Source organism: Cibotium barometz, chromosome 22 (assembly GCF_041138505.1).
Source record: "Cibotium barometz isolate CiBa-2024 chromosome 22, ASM4113850v1, whole genome shotgun sequence".
In the NCBI taxonomy this organism is placed as follows: domain Eukaryota; kingdom Viridiplantae; phylum Streptophyta; class Polypodiopsida; order Cyatheales; family Cibotiaceae; genus Cibotium; species Cibotium barometz.
This window is the reverse complement of record NC_141067.1, coordinates 21,496,609-21,519,453: the sequence shown is the minus strand read 5'-3', so window position 1 is coordinate 21,519,453 and position 22,845 is coordinate 21,496,609. Positions and strand designations below refer to the sequence as shown.

The 22,845-nt window shown below is 40.4% G+C and overlaps 1 pseudogene; it reads right to left on the bottom strand.

The window, feature by feature from the left end:
* Positions 1-20,668: 20,668 nt before the first annotated feature.
* On the bottom strand, positions 20,669-21,349 carry LOC147626395 (germin-like protein 8-5 pseudogene; annotated as a pseudogene).
* Between the last annotated feature and the right edge of the window lie 1,496 nt (positions 21,350-22,845).

Sequence of the window (22,845 nt, the reverse complement as noted above, 5' to 3'; positions counted from 1 at the left end):
ATAGAGAAGTCTACTATCTTAGAAATTTTTGGATGCGACCCTGGATACACCAGAGCAACTGAAGGGGTTACTTTCATACATATGCTGCAGTAGCATTGTCTCTAGGCATAGAGAACCCAGAGGAACTAGAAGAGTATGGCAAATAGGGTTTGCTAAGGTATAAATGAAAGCCAAATTCACTGGAATCGCCAAAGTCATTAGAATGGAAAGATGCACTGTAAAAGACATGTGTTACATATATCTATCCAACGACGATGATTAACAAAAATCTTTTGTTCTCTCCATTTGTTTTGTGCTTCTATGGCATCTGAGTTTTTAAATGCTTCAGAATGCTTCAATCTCTTCCTTCCCATATGTCTAAGTATCTGCATCAGTTTGGATGACCTCAAGGTTTCTTTTTTATGTAGTTGTTGTAGTATCCTTCTATAGAACCATTGGAATACTTCTTGTAGTCTATTTGCCTTACTTTTTCCACCACCATGTTGTGTGTGCTTGAAATATGCATTTCGAGCCATATAGCGTGATTTCTCGAGTCCTTGTGTGTTCCACATGCTAGGATCTCCATACTTGTTGATAAAGTAAGGCATGTGGTTATAGAGAATATGCTACATAAGAAAACATAAAATGTAAGTTAGTATCGAGGGCTAGGAAACAACAGTAAGCTAGAAACATACCATGTAGTGTGTAATGTTGGTGTCAATCCAAGCAGCTCTGAATACTTTTTTGAACGCTTGTAAGTTGTCTTGAAATCCCTTTTTGTCTTGCTGGGAGTAGTTGAATTTCTCACACATTTGGAACAGAGTATCAATTGAACACCAAACATCTACTTTGACATTCCTTGAAGCACCTTCATGGTCTTTCACTGCATTATGATTCATGGTCCTCTTTCTTGACCTCAAATGAACCTAGCCACCAGATGTTCGTCTCGGACTGCACACTAAAATACTTTGGATCATCCCTACTGCAATTACAAAGAGCCCTATTCATAAGTGTTATTGTGACCCTTTCCATTTTTTTCTCCTTGATAATCTTGCACTCATCAAGCTTGATGACAAACTGAACTACACCTCCTATCTCCTCAAATGTAATATCATAGAAGTTCACCATTCTCTTTTGCAAGAGCTCCAAGTCCATGAATATATTGTTGTGGTCATTGTAGAATATGCTGCCACCTTCTCCCTTAAACTCTCCTACAATGTGGTATAAGTGACCAACATAGTGAAGCTGTTCTGTGTTTAATTCCTCCTTATGTCTCCAAACTTTTGTTAAGTCTTGTGTAAAAGGAATTCTTCCAGGATGAGCCATGAGTGTTGGTTGACCTAACAAATCCCATAAATCGAGGGTCATGAGATTGTGTTCTCGTGTTTGATAAAGCTGTGCTTGAGCTGAGGTGATTTTATTGGAAAGTTCCAATCCAACCAAAATCCTAGGGATCTTTTCAATAAGATATGTTGGAAGTTCCAACTCCTCCAAGGTCTCTTCCTCCCATAATAGCAAATCTACAATGCCGGCACGAGTGTTCAAGGTGACTATTTGCATGGAGTCATCAATTGAATACAACGAGTCATGTATCCAAGTTCCACCAAGGATGACATCATACTCAAGGGAATCTATGGTAACATGGAATGTAAATTCCATATCTCCACCGATTGTTTGAGTAGCATAGCTAAAGTAACCAGGAACCTCAATGTTTTGTCCATTGGCTCCTCTTGTAAGACCATTGTCTATAGGGATGAGTTTAGGTTGTCCCAACAATGACACCCAAGTGTCTGTTGTCATGATGTTATGACTAGCTCGAGGGCTAATCAATGTGCGTTTGTGCTTAACATCATTGCCTATAGGAAAATCCAACCATATCATGATAGAATCTTCAAGAGGAACCATGGATGTTTCAGTTTGTATTTTAGCTTCAGATCTCGTTTCTGTTTCATATTCCCATTCACTTTCGTCCTCTTTTGGCTCTCATCTTGTTCAAGAGTACCCAATGTGTACAATGGCACACTTAGTCCTCTGATAATTCTAAATGAGATATGTTTGAAAACTTGTGAATCGTCACAGTCTCATTCTATGGAGCTCTTTATGTCTTGGTATAACTCATGTTGAGCCCTTAAAGGTGCAAGTGTTGATGTTATGTTGGCCTCACCACATGAGAGAAGAGCATTCCTCCAAATTAGATTTTGAGAGACTGCTTTAATTTTGTAACGGAATTATCAAATTTCTCACGTGCTTTCTCAACTGCATAATTCATGCAATCTATCTCTAATGACTCTTCTGTAGAGAGTATGTCTTCCTCTTGAAAGGGAAAGCGATACTCCTTTTGTTTTTGTATTTTGGTTACTTTTTTAGGATTGTCTTTATGAGGTTCAATCACAACAGGTGATCCTGTAAGACACTCAACCATGCTAAGGATGCTCTCTTGAGCTTGCTTTTTGCGTTCTACATATGTCATATGATCATTATTTTCAATTTGGGGTGGTTGGGTGGATTCTAGTTCTTGATTGGTCTATTAAGTGCACTGAGTGACGAATCAGAGCTTATTTCATCCTCACTAAGTGACATACTAGAACTTGTTTCATCTTCTGACTTTCTTTGGATCGTTGGGTATTCTTTATGTTTGCCCATGCAACGAGATATCGAAGTTTCTTTTGGGATTTTGTATCTTGTGTTGCATATATGGGTCTTGTGGTTTGTGTGGTGGCTTTTGAGGTGGATGCTTCTACGTCATGTGAGCTTTTGGCTCTTTTGGGTTTATGTCCTCCACATGCTCCTTTTCCCTATCCTTTAATTCAACCTTGGTTTAGATAGTTTGTTGTCCCTTGTTTTTCTTGGGTTTAGAAGGTTTTGTTTTCTCTTTTGGTTTCTACTTTAAGGCATGTTCTTCTACCCATTTCGAAGTGTTATTTTGCAGTCTTTTTTTACTATTTCTCGTGCCTTGGCTTGTAAAGCATGTAAGCTGTTCTTCATGATCATTTGAGATGATTGAGATCTAGATTGAGATTCAAATCAAGACTCTGAGTGAGATCAAGGTCAAGATTGAGGTTGAGACAAATATTGCTCTTGGTTATATTGTTTGGGAAATTTCATTTTAAGTCCCTATAGAGGCTAGAATGTGCAAAATTGTTATATTTGAGTCTATTCAAGATGAGAGTGAAAAGTTTGAGTGTGTTATAATAGTTTTCTAAGATTAAAATTGTGATAAGCCCTCTACTACGGAGGTTAAAAGAGTCTCTACAAAGATGTGAGGCCAGCCCAACAAATGCGTTAAAGCTCTGTCTACAGTGTGTGGGGGGGCGAACAACAGCCCCCTACCTCACGTAAGAGCACCGGCCCGTTTGCAACATTTGGGGGCAGCAGGCGAAGACACGAATAGCATCCCCACGCTTGGCTGTAGCAATGCAACGTTTGGGTCTGCGTGAAATTGCTTGAATGAAAGTGGCGTAGCCACACAAATGTAATGACCAGCAAGGCCAGGCGGCTACGGCAAACGTGTGGAGGTGAACGGCAATGCTGCTGCTGTGTCGATTTCCTGAGCCATGGGCTAGCCAGGCGGCGGCCAGCCTAGGCGGCCTAGGCGGCCAGCCAGCCCTAGGCGGCCAGCTAGGCGGCCAGGTCAGCCAGGCCTAGGCGGCCAGCCAGCCAGCGGCCAGCCATGGGCGGCTAGCCAGGTGGCGGCGCCGGCTAGCTAGGGGCGGTGGTGGCCAAAGCAGCCACAACGTTGGCCAGCTAGGGGGGGCGGCGGCGGCGGCCAGCCACCAGTGCTGCAGGCGGCCAGAAAAAAGAAAAAAAAAGAAAAAAAGGGGTTAAAAAACCATTTATTTTTTTAATATATTTTCATTATTCATTTTTATGAAATTAAAAATGAGAGAATTTCAAACGAATCCTCTCTTGGAAGGGGAGAAAAGATAATCCCCGCACAAGGGATAATCCCGGCAAGGCACAGCCTCTCGACCATTTTTATTTTTGTTATGAAGTCTCTGGGAGCGTAGCCTCGCGAGATTTCAATTTACACTTTTGCGAATGTCGTCTTGCTAGAGTTAAAGTTTTTGTTCGGACAAATTTGTGTTTGTTTTGTAACGACAAACAAATGTGTTCTTCTGTAGACACACCTTCTCTGCAGTGTCACCACTCAGGTCTAGTCCAGAGTGACTTGGTCCTAGTTCAAAGTGAATCGAAAGTAGCACATGTGGTGATCACACATTTGGTTCAGAGAGACTAAATTTAAGCTGAGCATAGACTTAGTATTGACCATCAAAGTCACGTAGTTTGGCTATAGTGTAAATCTAAAACTTCGGTGTGTTTTACTTGGGCTAAGAGGACCAGTAGTGGCGTCAATTGTGCCCAAATTAGACAAAGTGCTTATCACACAAGAAATCAAGGTAAGCTTAATTGAGCCGTAGTGCTCATAACCCTTCACAATCTTTTAACAGTTGCTAGAAGATTGTGATAAACTTTGGCAAATGAGAACCATGTACAAGCGTAGTCTTGATGTGGTTATGCCTTGTGTCCAAACAAGTTGCTTACTGTTTGTAGCAACAAGAGAGCCTTGGCCCGTAGAGGCAAGCTGGCCTTTGTTGGTAGTAACAAAATAGTGTCACTACTTGGGCCTAGAGAGTGGTGACTAGTTTGATTTAGTCACGTAGATTGCCTTGTCAAAGTAATCCCTAAGGTGTGTATTACTTGGGATAAAGGGGCTAGCAGTGCTGCTAGTAGTACTCAATTGAATGGTTTATCTAGGAGTACTAATATGAGGGATTAGCATATGCCTAGATAATAATAGCAAATTTAGGATTGAGTTGTAGAAATCAAAGGTAAATCTGAAGGGGTATAGTCTTGAGATGTAATGCTCAATGCCCTTATAGAAGTTGATCGACGAAGAGAACTGTTCTTACTAGCATGGTTTTCTCTTCTTTTTATTGCCATGCGTCGACATCCCACTGCTCGAGAGTTTGTGGTGATCTTTCGAGGGGGGAAAGAGCCTTTTTATATGTCACATCAATTGGTTTGGTGGTAATTTGATGGTATGGGACATCAAATTCTCACGGAATCGATTGTAGTCTTGGTGGAATGGGACGCCAAGGCTTGTGCATGTAACTTGACTCTTTGGCAGGTCTGTATGTACACTTGTCTATAGTGATAAAGTGTGCAAGATAAAATTTGAACTTTGAAAATTACCAAATATAGCCATAAGTTGGGATAAAACCCAGTTACAGAGTTCGGAGAAGCTCTAGGTAGCAAGACCATGATGGTGTGCTAGTGCTAACAGAGTGATTTAGTTTCGGAGTGATCTAAATCTAGAGGTTAGCAGTAAGACTAGTTTGGTTGGATAGTTTCATGCATGGGGGACGCCCTATAGCATTTTGCAAGCGTAGTCTTGCCTATGTTCAACATAAGTGTGCGATTGTGAGCACATTTTAGTTGCTACCATATGAATTTGGGAAATATATTACTTTCCTACATAAGCAATTGTAATATTGCATGACAAGCTATTTTGCTTACAAAGTTCATGTGCGTGTAAACCCTATAAGTCGTATGACCCCTGGGGAATGAGTGGAGCATTTCTAGGATTTAATAAGGTTTTACATGGCAATAGTGAGTAGTAACTCACTCCAGACGAGCCTGGTTATTGTTAGTATCGGATCCGACATATGAAGTGTACATAAACTCGGGCTAAGTTAGGATAGGAGGCTAAGTCGGAGAGCTTAGTGGTAAATCCTACTGTATCTGGTGAGTTTTGAATTAACCGGAGTGTTAAGAAGTAAACTCAAAGTCTGGGGTTGAACTGGAGTGTTCGGAGGCAGACATATCTTTTGTTAAATCGGAGAATTTAGCAACAGATGAGCTTGGGGTGAACCATGGTACCCAGGAAAAAAGCTCTTCACACTAAAATAGTGCACAATAATTTTAGGGTGATAAAAATCCATCGCAGGAATGTTTTATAACTTTCCATAAATGATAGATGAAGACCATGTACTTTACGGAGTTAAAGTACATAGGTGGTGACTTCGGCGCCACATTTTTTGTAGAAAGTCACCAGTGGTGTGGTTAGGTCAGCCGAGACTCCACAAGACCTATGCACTAGTTTTTAAGTTAACCTCTATGATAAGGACATCCAAAAATTTGTGTTGTAATACCAGAGATTGTACTGCAATGTGCAATGGAGGGGTCAATTTGTGTAGTCACTTCTTAGTAGCAAGTGACTTAAGCATCTTGTTATAGATGGTTGTATATGGTACTCCCACTCGGGGGAGGTACGCCATTGGGTACGGAGTTACTCACAGGCTAGTATGGAGCTACTAGTGTGATGATAGTGGGTACGTAGTTACGCACTACTAATACATAGCTGCTAATAAAATTAAGATCCTCGAGTGAAAGATACTCTAGATCAACATTTTAAATTACCGAACCACAATCCATGAGTATCGAGGCACTCATAAATATGTTGACGTTGCTCAAATCGAGGAACCGATTTGTTCGATGGTATGGAATAAGCAAGGAGAGTGGAGTAACTTAAAAGTTACACATCACTAGTCCTAGTGAATTGTCAAGGTCATCCGTAGTTTGATGAGATTCCCCTCTACCTATCAGACAACATTCAATTTTGCAAGCCCTGGCATTTAATCTGTAGTGATTATGAGTTTGGTGTGAGATATGGTTATGTTCTTACAAGAGTACTCATTTATTTGCTTGTTATTGGTTATAGCTTGGTAGAGATTGCCACCTATGATGGGTAGGTAGCTTTGCCGCTATAATGAGGAGGCAGCAAATAATAATCTCATAGTTATACTTCATACCAACACCAAACAGGGATAGGATGAAATTCCTAAGTTTATCATCATGAAGTACTGTGATGTTTGCATTTATATTGAATGTATGATGTAATGAGACATTGGGCTTGTGTAATTACCATCAATTATCTAGCAACCTATGGCTTCGCAGCAAGCTCAGTCATTATCTGTGGATTGATAATGTGGTTATTAGTAGTTTGGAATTTTTCTTGATAGATGGTACAACCCACCCAAATGATTCATAAGTGTGTAACTGCTTATGAAGGGTAATAATATGCAACAATGAAGCACTTTGTTACAAGTGTGAAACCACTGATCTGTTGCAAAGCAGTTTATCAATAGTACCACCATATGTGCATAGACACTATACCACATCTTCGTTGCAAGATGTTTAAAAGTTTCTTGGAAGGACTCATGAATAAAAATATATTAAACACAGTCTAGATTTGTTCTTGGACCTATGACACTAGTGCGTAGTCCGCTTGAGAGTAGAGTTTTTGAGGACAAAAACCTTTCTTGAGGGAAAGGAGGGATATCCTCAAATATCACATAAACTCGAATAGTTGTGTGAGTCTAGACAATACTTGAAGGGATGTGTCTGGTAATAGCAACAAAGAGTTGTAAGTGATTGGATGTAACTCCAGACACCCGTAGTGGTGCAAGAATCTCTATCAAACATCTCCACATACTATATGGTCTGCCCGCAAGCAGATATAGTATGGCATAAGAGATAGGAAGTTTGATTGTTATATTTGAAGGGAAATTTTCAAAACTTACATTTACTCTGAGTTAGAGTGGAGTTTAACCATCCGTAGATTGATGGTAGTTAGAAACTCAACAAGATTCTAGAGCATATGCTTGTGCAAAGATGTTACTCTAAGAGAGAAAGTATCTCTCAACTTTGGAACTAATCCTTGTGATGCATGATTAGATTGGCTCTAGTTTATTTCTCCTATGGCCGTAGAGCTTTCCAAGGAGAAGTTTTAACAAGTTGGTGATGCAACATGGTAGCATAGTCTACAAATATCTAGTAGCATAGTCTGAGAACTTGCGCTACTAGAGTGCTCTCCAGTACATTAGCTTCTGTGCTAACGACATGATGCAAAATCAAGGCATGAAATTTGCCTTGGGGTTTTGGTTGAAATACCAAACCACGGCTTGCGTGAGTACCACTAGACATTTGCTTACCAATAACTTCCCCAGTTTGTTTTCGAGGACGAAAACTCTTTATTCTGTAATGGCACGTAGGATTGCCCGTAGTAGCGACGGTCGAGCTCGACCGGACACGTGGGACATGCCAGAGTTGGCAAAACTCTTTATTGAACATCTCTACAAGCTATATGGCCTACCCGCAGATATAGTGTCGGATAGAGATAGAAAGTTCAACAGTCATTTTTGGAGGGAAATCTTCAAAAAGTTGGATACTACTCTGAGTATGAGTACGGTAGATCATCCGGAGGCTGATGGTCAAACTGAAAGAGTTAACCAAATTCTAGAGGATATGTTGCGTTCTTATGTTAGTAAGAAGCAATCTAATTAGGAAGAGTACTTGCCCTTATTGGAGTTTGCCTATAACAGCTCCAAACACTCAGCGCGATTGGATTTACACCATTCATGTTAATGTATGGATTCCAGCCGAGATCTCCGATGGTTGTAGGCCTAGAAAAGGAGAAGATTCAATCTGTCAAGGATTTCCTTGAAGATATGAATGATATGCTCAGAGCCACACGAGAGAGCATTCGTAGCACTCAGGATCGCGCTAAAACTTATGCGGATAAAGGACGAAGAAAGGTGACCTTTGCAGAAGGTGAATTTGAAAAGATTCTATAGTATCGTGACAGACAAACCCGACATAAAGTGTACCAGGAGGTACTTGTTAAATGGACAGATAGAGATGAGGAGGTGGCAACCTAGGAACGCCGTAGTGCAGTTTCCAAAAGGTTTCCCCAGTTTGTTTTCGAGGACGAAAACTCTTCTTAAGGGGGGGTAATGTCACGTAGGCTGTAATGCCTGTGAGACCGACGGCAGACCGGATGGCCATGTCCGGGGTTCAGTGGGAGAGGACGCCCATGCGGAGTCACAGGCTAGTGTGGACGGTAGGCCACACACTATATAGCCTGGGGGATGAGGGGCAATCCTCATTCTTCCTCTATGGCTGGGTGGTGAGCCAGAGGCCGTCCCCTCTCGTGGTAACGCCCGTAGTGGCGTTACAGATATCTAACATAAACCCTTGGCCATTTGCCATATTTGCAATGGACAACATCTTTAAAAGAAAATAGCTCATCAACACCCACTTCATAATATCATCACAAGCCACATACCTTATATGGTCGTTCTTTGTACACCTTCTTGGCTCTGCTACTACGAGCCAAGCTCTCCCTCTCTTTTGCTATGAGAGTAGGGTCCTTTATTTCCATAAGCTCTTTAGCTAGGGAGGCATCAAATTCACCCTACATATCAAAATGGTGACCCACAAAGACCATATAAAAAGTGAAATCACATTTGCAAGAATCTTCCAATAATGTTTTAAATACACAATTCTCCTTACAATCCATACAAGTAGTGTGAGTAAAATATTTAGAGCATTATACCAAGAGTCCTTGTTTGCTTTTCTCTCATATGATAGCTCTAGCTCTTTCCATTGCATCCACTCTGGTTGAAACCCTTTCATTAAAGAGACCTTGTTTGCCATTCCAAGTTTTTCAAAAAGGAATATTTTTTGACCATAATTTGTGCTCACGGTTGTTCTTCCAACTCTACACAAGGCAAAAACACAACAAAAACATAAAGAAAGCATTCTTATTAACATAATGTACACATAAAGCAAACCTCATATGAGACAAAGAGCTATCGTAAAGCCTATACTTCACAACATCCCAAAAAACAAAGAGACTAGTCTCTCACTCAATTTGAGCTTTCAAGGCTGACATTAACTCACCCTCTGTTCTCCAACCCTCTGTTCTCCAACCCACATTCACAAATTGGCACTTCACCTTGCAATACCTCCAGTTGACCATGGATTACTCTAATAATTGAAAAGAGGTCACAAAAATAGTAAAGAGACAATCCTCAAGATTATGGGCACAATTAAGAGTATAGTACTAGCTTTGAACAACTTACGAGAGTATTGATCATTGTGAGCCAAGTTATGAGTCTACGGTTCCCATCCCAAATAACAAACTTCTTGCCTCGAAGATCTTCCCACTCGGGTGGAAGATTTTTCTCAAACTCCTTGTTCACCTCTCTCCACAATGGCCCCCATTCGTTCAAATCATTTTCAAACATGATTTCTTGATCATGGCCAGGTTTCTTGAAGGAGACTACAAATGGACATCCCAACGCACTATAACCTGATTTCTCAAAGATGTTTACAAGTCCGTTAGTCCCGGGACCAACAACCCTTATGGAAAATTCTCCATGAGCCTACAAAGAGGTATGAATTATGACAAAACTCTCAATCACCTCCTCCAAAATTCTCTTTGGAACATCATTACCGAAGGGAGGTAGGTGGTTCGGTGGCCTATCCACACCACAGTGGCTGTATCAGAGATGAGCATCATGTTGTCACCTTGCTCGGTTTGAGATGGGACTTTTGGATCCACCTCCTCATTTTGAGTGCTATAAATCTATGAGGGAGCCGGGTCTTTGTTTGATCTCTCCCTTCTTCCAACAATGTTGGAAGAAATCATAGACTCACAGGCACCCCTTCTATGGCCAGTATTGTATGACTTAAAGGCATATGAAATCTCTGCAAAAACATTGAGTGATGAAGAAGAAAAAGGATGAAACCCACACCCTCAGGGCCACTTGCCAACTTGAAAAGCAAACTTACTTTTTGTTGCAGTCATAAAAGGTCTACCAAGAATCACATCGTATGAATCTATGTGCCCAATAAAACTCATGACTGCAAACATATCGCAATATTGGAACAAGAAGGCTTTCATCTCCAGGTTGTGCAAAACTCCCATAGGCCATGACATGGTACCATTAGCCATTCAATGAGGTTTTTATACTCTAAGGCCAGTTTTTTCCATTTTTCCAACATTGATTCGTGAGTGAAGATACTTACTTTGACACAAACATCAAGGATTGAAAGAGCTTAATATCCCATATGCACCATAATTTGGAAGGGTTGCATTCGATCGTCACTCTCATAATACTTTCCCATCTAATTAACAAGAGTTTCAACTAGTTCGGGCAAGTCATCCTTCCTCCTTGCCTTCGTCCAACCAATTCTAGATCCTCCTTGTTGAGAGGCAAAGGTAATCGCTCATTGATTGTGGCATTGGCTTGCATTCTGTCTCCACCCAATCTTTTAAATTAAGCCCGAGTCGGGGGTTTCCTCTCAGCCAGATTCCAATTAGAATAATTTTTATCTTTATAGAGAGAAATGTTGTTAGCCTTGCCACATCTCGGGAGTTCAGTCTCAACCAAAATCATTATTGGGTGGTTTGCAAGATGAAGTTATCTAGTTTCGTTTAGTGGGCGCCCTTGGGTTTAGCCTGAAAACAAGCATTTTTTCAACAAGAATAGCGAATCTCTCTTAGTTAGCCAAGGAGTTTCACTTCAAGGTCTTCTAATGAAACATCATATGCAAAGTTGGGCAACTAAAACTATAATTTGATCGAATATCCAATAATTGCAAATCCCCTTTTCTTTGGGAACCAAAATTGTATACAGGCCCTGTCGGAGGTTTGGATAGGTACACTGAATGTGAGTAAATTACCTATAACTTTTACATTATTACTCATATGATGTTTCCAATTTGCATATCACAAATTCAAATAACATAGAGCTTAACTTGATTTATTGAGTAATTTTTGATGTATTCTACTATTTTGTATATTATTTAAAAGGCATTAGAATTGTTAAAAAACATACTATTTTGTCCTCCCATCACATCTACCTAGGGAAGATAAGTAGAATGTGGATCTAAGGTAAAATTATAAATCTAACGGTTGGATTTTTGTAGATTTACTTTGGAAAATTTGTTATGACTGTTAGAGGCCTATTAAATCAATTGTAATTTAATTCTAGAAAATTAAATATTGAATCTTTCAATCTAAAAACTCTAGGAAGGATCAATATACTTATTACCATGAATTTATTAAAAAAATTTAGCTTAATTTAAGTATGGAAAGGTTCATTTTCAATCCTCCCCAGTGAAAATTTCCATATTGTGTCCACTCTCCTCTTTTCAAGTCTAAAACCAATCCTAGTTAGGTTTGGAAATCTAGGCTTGGTAAACTTCAAAGCCTAGATATCATGCCATGTGTGAGGCTTGGGTAAACACAAATCTTATATATGCATACCGCTTTATGTCCACATCAGATCCACATAAGCACCTTGTCACCTCCACTCTCCATGTCAACATGGTCAACCTAGTTGACTTTCCACCTCATCATCCTAGTCATCATTAATGCCACATCTTCTTTCCACCTTTGCATGCCACCTCGCACTTGCTGACATGGCATGCCACATCAGCCATAATAGTACCACATGTTAAGAAAATGCCACGTGGCATGCACGCCTATGACACGTGGCACCTCCTTCCCACCTTCCTATTTTTTTCAAAAATATATTTTTGAAAAAGTTAATTTAGTATATTTTTAGTATTTTTAAAAAAAGAAAAAGAAAATATAAAATTTTAAATAATAAAATATATATAACTTATTAATATAAAATCACCAATTTTAAAGGATTATGTTTTGAAATTAGATAAATAATATTATTTTTAAAGTTCATATTATTTAATTTAAAAATTTACTATTTCTTAAAAATATTTTGTGTCGGAAAAACCTTTCTTTGGAAATCCAAACTACCCTACCAAGGTACATGTGTTGAACCTACGCTTAGAAGGAAAAGCTAGTCGATGGTTTATCACATTGATGCCGCCGGGCGACCAAGACCAACTTCAAAACCTTAAAGTTAGTCTTTATCCACAACTTTTCAAGACAAGGTGATCAGTGGAGTGTAGCGAAAGAACTCTATTTGATTGAGCGGCGTAAACCAAATGAAACCATTAAAGACTTTATCCTTCAAATAAAACTCTTGGACTCACGATGTGAGTCATGGGAGAACTTCAATGATTCTCAATTGAAGAGATGTTTCATGATGGCTTAAAGAATAACAAGTTACACAACTTGATCACTCGTTGTATCCAACCCGAAAACATTCGATCAATGTTGTAAAGAAGCGGTACGTTTAGATGACAACATACTGGAAGATGGATCATGCTACGAGATGTTTCTAAAAAACAAAACCAAGTGAAGCAATGGCAAAAGAAAGATCGATCTTAGAATTGTCATTCCTTGAATTCTATGTAGCCTTGCTTAAAAGCTTTCAATCGACATCTCTAAGAGAGGTGAAATCCTTCAAAGCCAAACATCTTGAATGCCTCTACAGAGATGCCTTGTGTTTCTCTCTCTCTCTCTCTCTCTCTCTCTCTCTCTATCTCTCGTTTTCATAAACCTATGAGTGTGTATGAGTTGTAAAGGTATAGTTATATTCTAAAAACATGATAATCAAGTTTTTAAAACCTAGCTACACAATGGTGAAGCTACATGATGAGCACTCTATTGATGAGGATATGCCAGATTTTGTGGAGGAGTGGTGGATAGATTCTTCTAGGAAGGGATGCATTTTTCCCTCTTAGATGCAAGATCATGGGCTTAGTGATTGGGAGAAGGAATATTTCCCTTGGTGGTTGGATTATCCCATTGGGAAGAATCCCAAAAATGAGGCATGCATGTCATTATAAGGGTAAGATATCCAATTATACCTCCCATTCACAGTTTGTGCATTATCAACAACTTATGTTTTCTTCATTAATGACATGTATTACTCTAAAAGAAGCTTGATCCATCCGACCACCCGTGATCCATCACTTGTATCTCTGTAGAGACTCTTTTAACCTCTGTAGTAGTAAAGGGCTTATCACAATTTTAATCTTAGAAAATTGTTATAACACACTCACACTCACACTCACACTCACACTTTCACTCTCGTCTTGCAGAGACTCAAATATAACAATTTTGCACATTCTAGCCTCTATAGGGACTTAAAATGAAATTTCCCAAACAATATAACCAAGCACAATATTTGTCTCAACCTCAATCTTGACCTTGATCTCACTTAGAGTCTTGATTTGAATCTCAATCTAGATCTCAATCATCTCGATTGATTTATGAAGAACACATGTTCTCTCTCTCTCTCTCTCTCTCTCTCTCTCTCTCTCTCTCTCTCTCTCTCTCAATATCTATCTCTATTTTTCATAAACCTATGAGTGTGTATAAGTTGTAAAGATATATTTATATTCTAAAAACGTGATAATCAAGTTTTTAAAACCTAGCTACACAGGAAGGAGATTTTCACAAAACTTCTACATTCTGAGGGAGATCAGGAAGGCGCAGAATTGTGTAGAGTTATGTGTTCCCAAGCTCCCTTTCTAGAGGGTGTGCAGGTCTATATGTGAGAACTGGAGCCTAAGGTGGAAGAGGACAGCCTTGCTCTGTCTATCAGAGGCTGCTGAAGACTTTCTCATAGAGTACAAGTTCCAATGACCTGTGTGTTGTGTGTGCCCACACACATAGGATGACTATAATGCCCAAGGATAGTGAGACACTGAAGAGGCTTAGGTGGAGGTATGAGAAGCCTCTAGGCCCTGCAGAGCTTATAGACCCAAAGATGAAAAGCATTCTCATGATTCCACCAGAGCAAGAGCTCCTCAGGATAAAATAAAAACTGTAGAGATTACACATGATATTAACACAAGAGCCAGGGCAGAATGGGAGGCTAGATGGGAGGAAGAGCACAAGGCAAGAAAAGACAAGGATCAATAAGTAGAAACGAACCCAAAGAATCTCCAAGAACAGTACATCAAAGAAACAGAAGAGTTGGAGTCAGTCAACCTGGAGATGTTAAGGAGCTTGCAAGGGGAAATTTTTGTCTTCGTGAATATGGAAGATGGTGAGCGATAGCTCTCTCTTGACATCGCGGATGTAAGAACTTTGATGGATAGGACATCACAAATCACAGATACTATCCTATACATCTATTTAAAGTAGGTATGCAAATTGCATTTTCTGATAATATGGTCCTTCCGTTAGTTCTTCCCTTTTTCCTCAATGAGTTACCCTTGTTTTTACAGTTTAATAAAGTGCCAGCTTCCACGTGAGAGCCATTCTGAGGTGTTTATTCTTAACTCTCAGCTGGCACCACTGCTAAGAAGAAGGAGTACTTCCTAGCAAGAGATTCAAAAGTGGTTCACCTATTTGAACATGCTGGAGGTTACCGTATTAATTTTTCCATACGAATCAAGGTACGTTACTCCTCTATCTTTTTAGTTATATGCATCTAATAGATAGGGGATGCCTTAGTCTTAGATATTTCTTCTTTTGTAGGAACCATTGGAGCCTTGCCGTTATAGAATTGGATAAGAGAATCGTGTGGACTCTTCATTCAGTACCAAGGTCACATCCTGAGTTAGGCCTGTCAGTAAACATTCAAAGCACCTTTCTCTAGTATCTATGGCTCCTTGAAGTTGGTAATGTATCTTATTGTGAAAGCTTATATATTATGCAAGTGTATAAAAAGGTTTCTTCATGTTCTTGGTTCCCTATATGGAGACTATGAACTGTACAAATCAGAGGTCAAGCCTGTTCAAGTGCCCAAGCAAGGAGACTCACACTCCTGTGGTGGATGGAGATCGATGATACATGCAGAATATATTCTCCAGAGTCTCTTCTCCAAGAATCCCTTCATGTCCAAGGTAAGTGGAAGAATCATTGGGTGGACGTTGATTTAGCTAGATTTGTGGTTTGACATTGTGAATTTTGTTTTTTTGATAGGAACTATGTGGAGCAATACAAAGTGACCAGATACGATTAATACTAAAGAATAGAACAAAGATGTTTGAGGAGAACTAGCCCGAATTCCCCGATCCTGCAGGCGTCGAGGTGCTCCTTCAGGCTGTAGGGGGTAAGCCAAAGCCCTTTGAGCACATAGAGGCAGAGCCAATGTCCAATGTGGAGGTTAACATTGAACATCCCAAGGCTGATGAGGTAGAGCAAGCTGAAGAGGTAGAGCCAAAGCCTAAAGAGAAGAGAGACGTGAAGTAGACTGCAAAGGCCGAGCCGGGACCTAGTATGGAGGTGAACAATGATTGAAGAACCTAAATCTGATGAGGATCCCAAGCTTGATGAAGATCCCAAGCCTAATTTACCTGATGTAATGTAACCAACTCAATTTTAAGAATTGTTTCTATTAGCTGTTTTTGTCACTTAACAAATGATTATAAGTTTCAATCATATTCAGATTGATTAGAATCATGTCAATAATGGTTCCAGATGCTAAGGAGGCTTATCATCTTGGATGTTAATGGATTGCTGCTCAAAAGATAGCCCAAGAGCTTTGGACCAAGTGTTACAGGGAATTACAAAGTCGGGGAAATGCATGTCATGCTAAGGCCTAAACTGTATTAATTTATCAACATTGTAACTAAGCACTTTAGATTGCCCATCTGGTTCTCAATGATGACGCATAATTTGAGGCCTCTTATCACACTAGTTTTGAGACAATCTAAGATTGAGGAAACAAAATTGTATTTTGTATATGACCAAGGGCACTATTACATTGACCCAGGTATTTTTCTTCCCAACAAACTTGGGGTGCCCTTACTTATGAAGCGCTATGTGGCTATCCAACACTCGTATAATCCCACAAATACATTATTAATTGACGATACCCCTAAGAAGGCTATGTATAATCCCATTGGAACATGGATATCACCCCTTCCTTTCAAAGGTAATGCAGATGATGTTTATTTGGAAGAACAATTGATTCCATATTTAGATGGATTGTACAAATCAAAAGACTTTGTACAAGATTATGTAATGAGAATTGCTTTTTTGTAATGTAATGTCTTCAACTGTTCTATTCTTACTCAAGTAATGTGTCTTGGAAAATAGTATACATTGTCTTGTTTTTTAAAAGTACTACCTCGAACAAAAGGCTTTTGATTAATTATGTTAAAAGAGTACATTCAAATTTGTAATCTCAAGTAGGAGTGTCATTAATAAGATAGACTTGATTAATTATGTCAGGAGAGTACATTGGAGTGAGTATTGTCAAGTAGGAATGATTTTGACTGTGTTACCCAATTCTTTACATTGTATTAGTTGCTCCCTTCTAAGGAGGACCTTTCTTCCATTGTGAATGAAATTAAAGTGTGCCGGTGTGTCTTGCAAGAATTCTTCGACAATATCCTTCCTTAGCTGTTGTAAATTGCATTTCTCTCGTATAGAAACAATTGTCACCAGTGTTGAAGCTTCATCACTCACTTCAATGTGTATGACTTTGTCATCCATTGCACCACTTGCGGCTTCCTGATCCATTGGTACCAACTCTCCATTGATGTAACATAACCTGCTATACCAGAAGGACAAGATGAAAGTTTGAGTTGCAATCATGTACTTCGTAACTATTGTCTCCAGTGCAATGTTACAATGGATATCGTCAAAAGCTTTACTCGGCCATCCCTTATCAAGAAGTCTTACTAAGAGGAATGTGTCCAAAGCTTTGCTTGCGAGGACGAGCATGGTTCTCGCTATCTTCACCTAAAATAAGCTAAAAAGTTTTGCGAACATAGTAATTGGTAGGTAAACAATGATTTTTATGACATGAGTTGGAATGATCCCTCGTAGAGAGCGTTGCACATCCTTGAAGAGGTTGCTCTTTGCAGACCCCTTTACTGAGGGGTATGGGATAGGCCAATCCATGTAGTTCCACTCAGCTTGCAAAGGTAGCTCTTCCAAGAAACCATGATTGTGTTTCTTGTTTAGCAGACGATAGAAATGATCATAGAAAAAGATTCCTGCATCTACAAGGCTTTTGTTTCTCCTTCCCTCATACTGTAGCCAACCAATGTGTGCGTGAACCACATTCATAATTCCAATGATGCACTGAACTGGCTCCCACTCCTCATATGAGTTAAGGGGTACACATCTTCAACCATAGACGTGGACAGTTTACATAGTTCATTAGACCATTATGAGAAAATGAAAGATTGACAAGGAATAGATTAACCTACAGTTTGGTCTATGCGAGGGTAATTTTATGTCATTTGGATTCTCAAGCACAAGCTCATTATGCATATATATATATGCTGCACTAGGACTTCCTTGATGGTTTTCCTTCCAGGCTCTATCTTGAAGTCTTTCACTCTTCCTTTCCATGATGCCCTAAATGTATTCTTGTTGCTTGTCTTTCTTCTCTTCCTTGACTGCATAAGGAACCATGTGCCCTTGGTGATTAGAACTTCAGTCCACTGATTTTGCACATTGAGAGAGTTGGATACAAGTATAGCAAACACTGATGATCTTGGTCTCCTTGCCCTAGGAATTGAATCATCTATGATGGCATTAGCGGGGCAAAATCGAGATGATATAAAATGAGATTTGCTACCCATCTTTTCAAGAAGAAATGGAGTACAAAAGGCAAAAGCTTCAGAAAATGGAGTGCAGCAGAAGATAGAGGAAATGAAAAGAGCGTGAGATATTGTTTAAGCCCAAGAGGAAGTTTGAGAAGGAGGGAATTTTTCCTCCTTTGCAAAGATGTGTATTTAATACATAGATACGAATAGAAGTTTCCCTCCCTACAAAAGTGTAGGTGTGTTTAATGCATTCGGGTGTGAAAAGTGACTATCAAGTGTAAGTAGAGCATATTTTGAGGTGAAAAAGAAGATTTTTTGGATTTAGAAAAAAGAAATAACCTATTTTTCAATGTAACGTTGCCTTCTTCCTGATTGGATGCGCTCCTTTTTCTCTCTCTACTAAAAGACCCTATGAATAACCTCCAAAATGACCTACAAGAAAACATTGGCTCACCAATGTCTGCATCATGCAATGCTTGAAATGTTCCAGTAAGGCTTTCCAATAGCTGCTCCTCTACCATGTTTGAAGGAAAAATATCTGCAAACAAGAAAAAAGTTCACTTAGATTGAAACATCTCTGTTATAAAATCTCACATATCCCTTTCTACCCGCGATACTTACAATTGCATGGAAATCGAGTTTGTTGGCAAACATGGATATCTCGTGCTCTGTAAACATGTTGTACCATGGCCACTAGTTTTCCATTGCTTGCCTTCTTGAAGCCTTGTAAACGACCTTTCCAATGGTGCTCCAATACATTTTGACGTAGAGCTCGGTGAGGCCGATTACAGCAGGCTATAGATAAACGCAAGTGAGCTTACGAAATGCCTCTCCCACCCAAGCACCATCATCGTCCTTCTTGTTGTGCAGGGATATCTCCTCGATCTCGTCTTTTAGTCTTCTTGGTGTGGCCATATCTTCTTGGAAGCTAGAATAGAAAGGTTAGGGTTAGAGTAAAAATGAAAGAGATCAAAGATGATGTGCAAACTAGGGTTTTACGGGAGCCTTGAAGATGAAAGAGATGGAGCTCCGAGAAGGGAGGGAGATTAAGATGGAGGAGAAAGTTTAGGGTTTCGGGCTTTAATGGTTTCATTAGGGTTGGGCAAATGAGATAAAGATGGAAGAGGAAGGGAGAAAGAGTTTGATTTGGACGTTCAAGAGGGAAAGCGGACTTGAAAATAAAATTTTTGACTACAATGAAATTTGAGATGGGTTTTTGGGGGGGAAAGTGAGTTTTGGGGGGATCTCAAAAATTTCAAAATTTTAAGGATTTTTTGAGCCACGAAAATGGTGGGACCATACCTACCCTAAACCCCCTACTTTTTTAAAGGGACAAGTATAATTATTAATACTAAAAGCCTAGTCCCCCTCCCTATAGCCTAGTCTCCCTCCCTATATTCAAAGGAGACCAAATGTGCACAATCCTCTATTCCTATTGGTCTGTTAATTACTTTCATTAGTAAAAGTCCCAAAATATGTTCAAATGTCCCCTAATGAGTGAAGCTACATGATGAGCACTCTATTGAGGATATGCCAGATTTTGTGGAGGAGTGGATAGATTCTTCTAGGAAGGGATGCATTTTCCCCTCTTGGATGCAAGATCATGGGCTTAGTGATTGGGAGAAGAAATATTGCCCTTGGTGGTTGGATTATCCCATTGGGGAGAATCCCAAAAATGAGGCATGACATTGTAAGGGTAAGATATCCAATTATACCTCCCATTCACAGTTTGTGCATTATCAACAACTTATGTTTTCTTCATTAATGACATGTATTACTCTAAAAGAAGCTTGATCCATCCGACCACCCGCGATCCATCACTCGCATTGCACTCGCATCTCTGTAGAGACTCTTTTAACCTCTGTAGTAGTAGTAGAGAGCTTATCACAATTTTAATCTTAGAGAATTATTATAACACACTCACACTCACACTTGCACTCTCATCTTGCAGAGACTCAAATATAACAATTTTGCACATTCTAGCCTCTGTAGGGACTTAAAATGAAATTTCCCAAACAATATAACCAGGCACAATATTTGTCTCACACCTCAATCTTGACCTTGATCTCACTCAGAGTCTTGATTTGAATCTCAATCTAGATCTCAATCATCTCGATTGATTATGAAGAACACATTCTCTCTCTCTCTCTCTCTCTCTCTCTCTCTCTCTCAAAATCTCTCTCTCTTTTTCATAAACCTATGAGTGTGTGTATAAGCTGTAAAGGTATAGTTATATTCTAAAAACGTGATAATCAAGTTTTTAAAACCTAGTTACACAATGGGCAATATTCATAAAATTTTGTGAGGCCATGGCCCATGTAGTTTTTTTTTTTTTTGTCAATAATCACGTGAGATAAGAAAACAGAGTCATTATTTCAAAAGAAATATTCACGAGAGAGAACTAGTTTAGTCACGAGAGTGTGCGTGTATAAGTTGGCGGCGTCTAATCAAGCTAAGAAAGGGTTTTGCCGACGCTGGCAATGAGGCTTTCCACCTCATCCTTGTTGATGCCGAAGGCTATCTCTAGCACCTCCTCGGGGAGGGGTGGGTAGGCGTCGAAGAGAGCGGCGGCGAGTTGCGAGGTGCCCGGGTTCTGGCTATTGAGGGCGGAGATGGCGAGGGCGGATTGGTGCTTGTCGGGGTTGAGCTGGAAGTGCACAAGGCCACGAGGGAAGACAAAGAGATCGCCGGGGGAGAGGGTCTGCTCAAAGAGGGTATTGTTGGGCGTGGCGGTGACGAAGCCCACCTTGAGCGTGCCCTCGGCCAGGAAGAGCACCTCGGTGGCGCGGGGATGAACGTGGGGCGGGTTTAATCCCTTGGGGTCGAAGTCGATGCGGGCGATGGACAGGCCCTGCGTGTTGAGAGCAAAGAAGTTGGCTGCACTGGCCAGGTTGACGGACACGCCCAGCCCTTTGATAGGTTTGGCGCGATGCTCAAGCATCGTGAACTTGAAGTCGGCGTCCTGCACCTCATCGGCCGGCTTGCAGGCGAACCCGTTGAGGGTGATCATGCTGGTGTTATCCGCCACACAGAAGTCCTGCAGAGGGTCTTCATCCGCGGCCCTCACTTCTAATATGAGCGGAGACATGAGCATCACCGCCAGTAGAAGCAGCAAGCTGCTAGCTGCTGCCATAGCTGTGGCTTGCGGACTGTGAGCGCGCTGGGATATTGGAGATGATGAGGAGCGAAAGCTGTGATATTGGAGATAGATGATCAGAAGAATAGGCTACGCCGATCCTCATGCGCCTGACGTCGTATTTATATGCTGCACGACGCCGCTGGCTGGAAAGAACGAGTCTTATCATCCGCTCTCCAAGGAACCAGTCCTATCCGCTCTAAGAAAGAGTCCCGCTTCCACAGACCCGGTCGACGTTCCCGCTATCTGATCTGCCGGAAGGGAGGACGTCACAGTGATTGACGTAGTCTCCTGCCAAGACCTTGTGATTTATGTTGTATCCTGACGCTCGCTGTAGTCTACGTGCCACGGATGTGCCGGCCATACGTGCCACGGACGTGCCGGCCATACGTGCCACGCAGGACTCGAAGTTGAAGGAGACGTGGAAGTTGGGACCACATGTGACACGGGTGTGAATGTGCCTGTTCTCAAATGAATCTTTTAGAGAGAGAGAGTTATTTGTGACTCGCCTTCCTTTTCTCTTATGAATCTTAGAGAGAGAGATGTGTTAGTAGGGGTGAGAGAAAGAGGGGGGGTCTATGTGCTAGTAGGGGTGAAACAAACCTAAGCTCTCTAAGTGTGTGCCTTTACACACACACAGACCAAAGGCTTGTTTTAAGATTTTCTCACGTCATGCAATTCATGAGAAAGAGAGAGAGAGAGAGAGAGATGGGGGGAGACTAGAGTGTGTGTGTGTGAGAGAGAGAGAGAGATGGGGGGAGACTAGAGTGTGTGTGAGAGAGAGGGGAAGGCATGGTAGTGGGTGATAAGTATTCCACCTGAGATTATATTTTCTTATACTCTTCTTCCCAAGGAATTAAATCCTATCTTGGAAGGGCAAGGAAACCTTCAAAGTCTTAGCTTGCTGCTGCAAAGCTAACATATTAGAGTTTAGACTACATGGGTGTGAATTCTGGCTTACGATGGATCTTTTTTTATTGGGTTTGTTGAGACACAAAGAGAGTGGATGTGATAGTAGGTGAGACATACCCAATTTCCTTCCTCTTTTTATTTGTTCAAGCCCTTACACACGTTGAGAAAAAAGGCACATTTTTCTTTGGATATTTTGAAGTCTAGTAAGTGTGTGAACACCCTCTTAAATAAGAGAACATAAGATGGCGCCTTGGTGCCTATAGAAAGCATTGTACATGGTGACTATATTATCATAGCTCAGTTCTCATAATACAATCATTGTTGCATTGCACAGTCTCTCACCTAAAAATATGTAAGTATAGCATGTGAGTTCATCGTCGAAAAGGGTTTTTTAATTCGAAATGTTAAGGTAAATTCACATCAATATATTTACATTTGGGTTTTTTTAAAAATCGATTTTGAAAAAAGCTTACAAGTGCATAGAGAAAAAGGGACCATTTTATTCATGAAAAAATCAAAGGTGAGGGGTTTTTTAAATACCGCTTGAACACACGTGATACATAGGGTGTGATACATAGGGT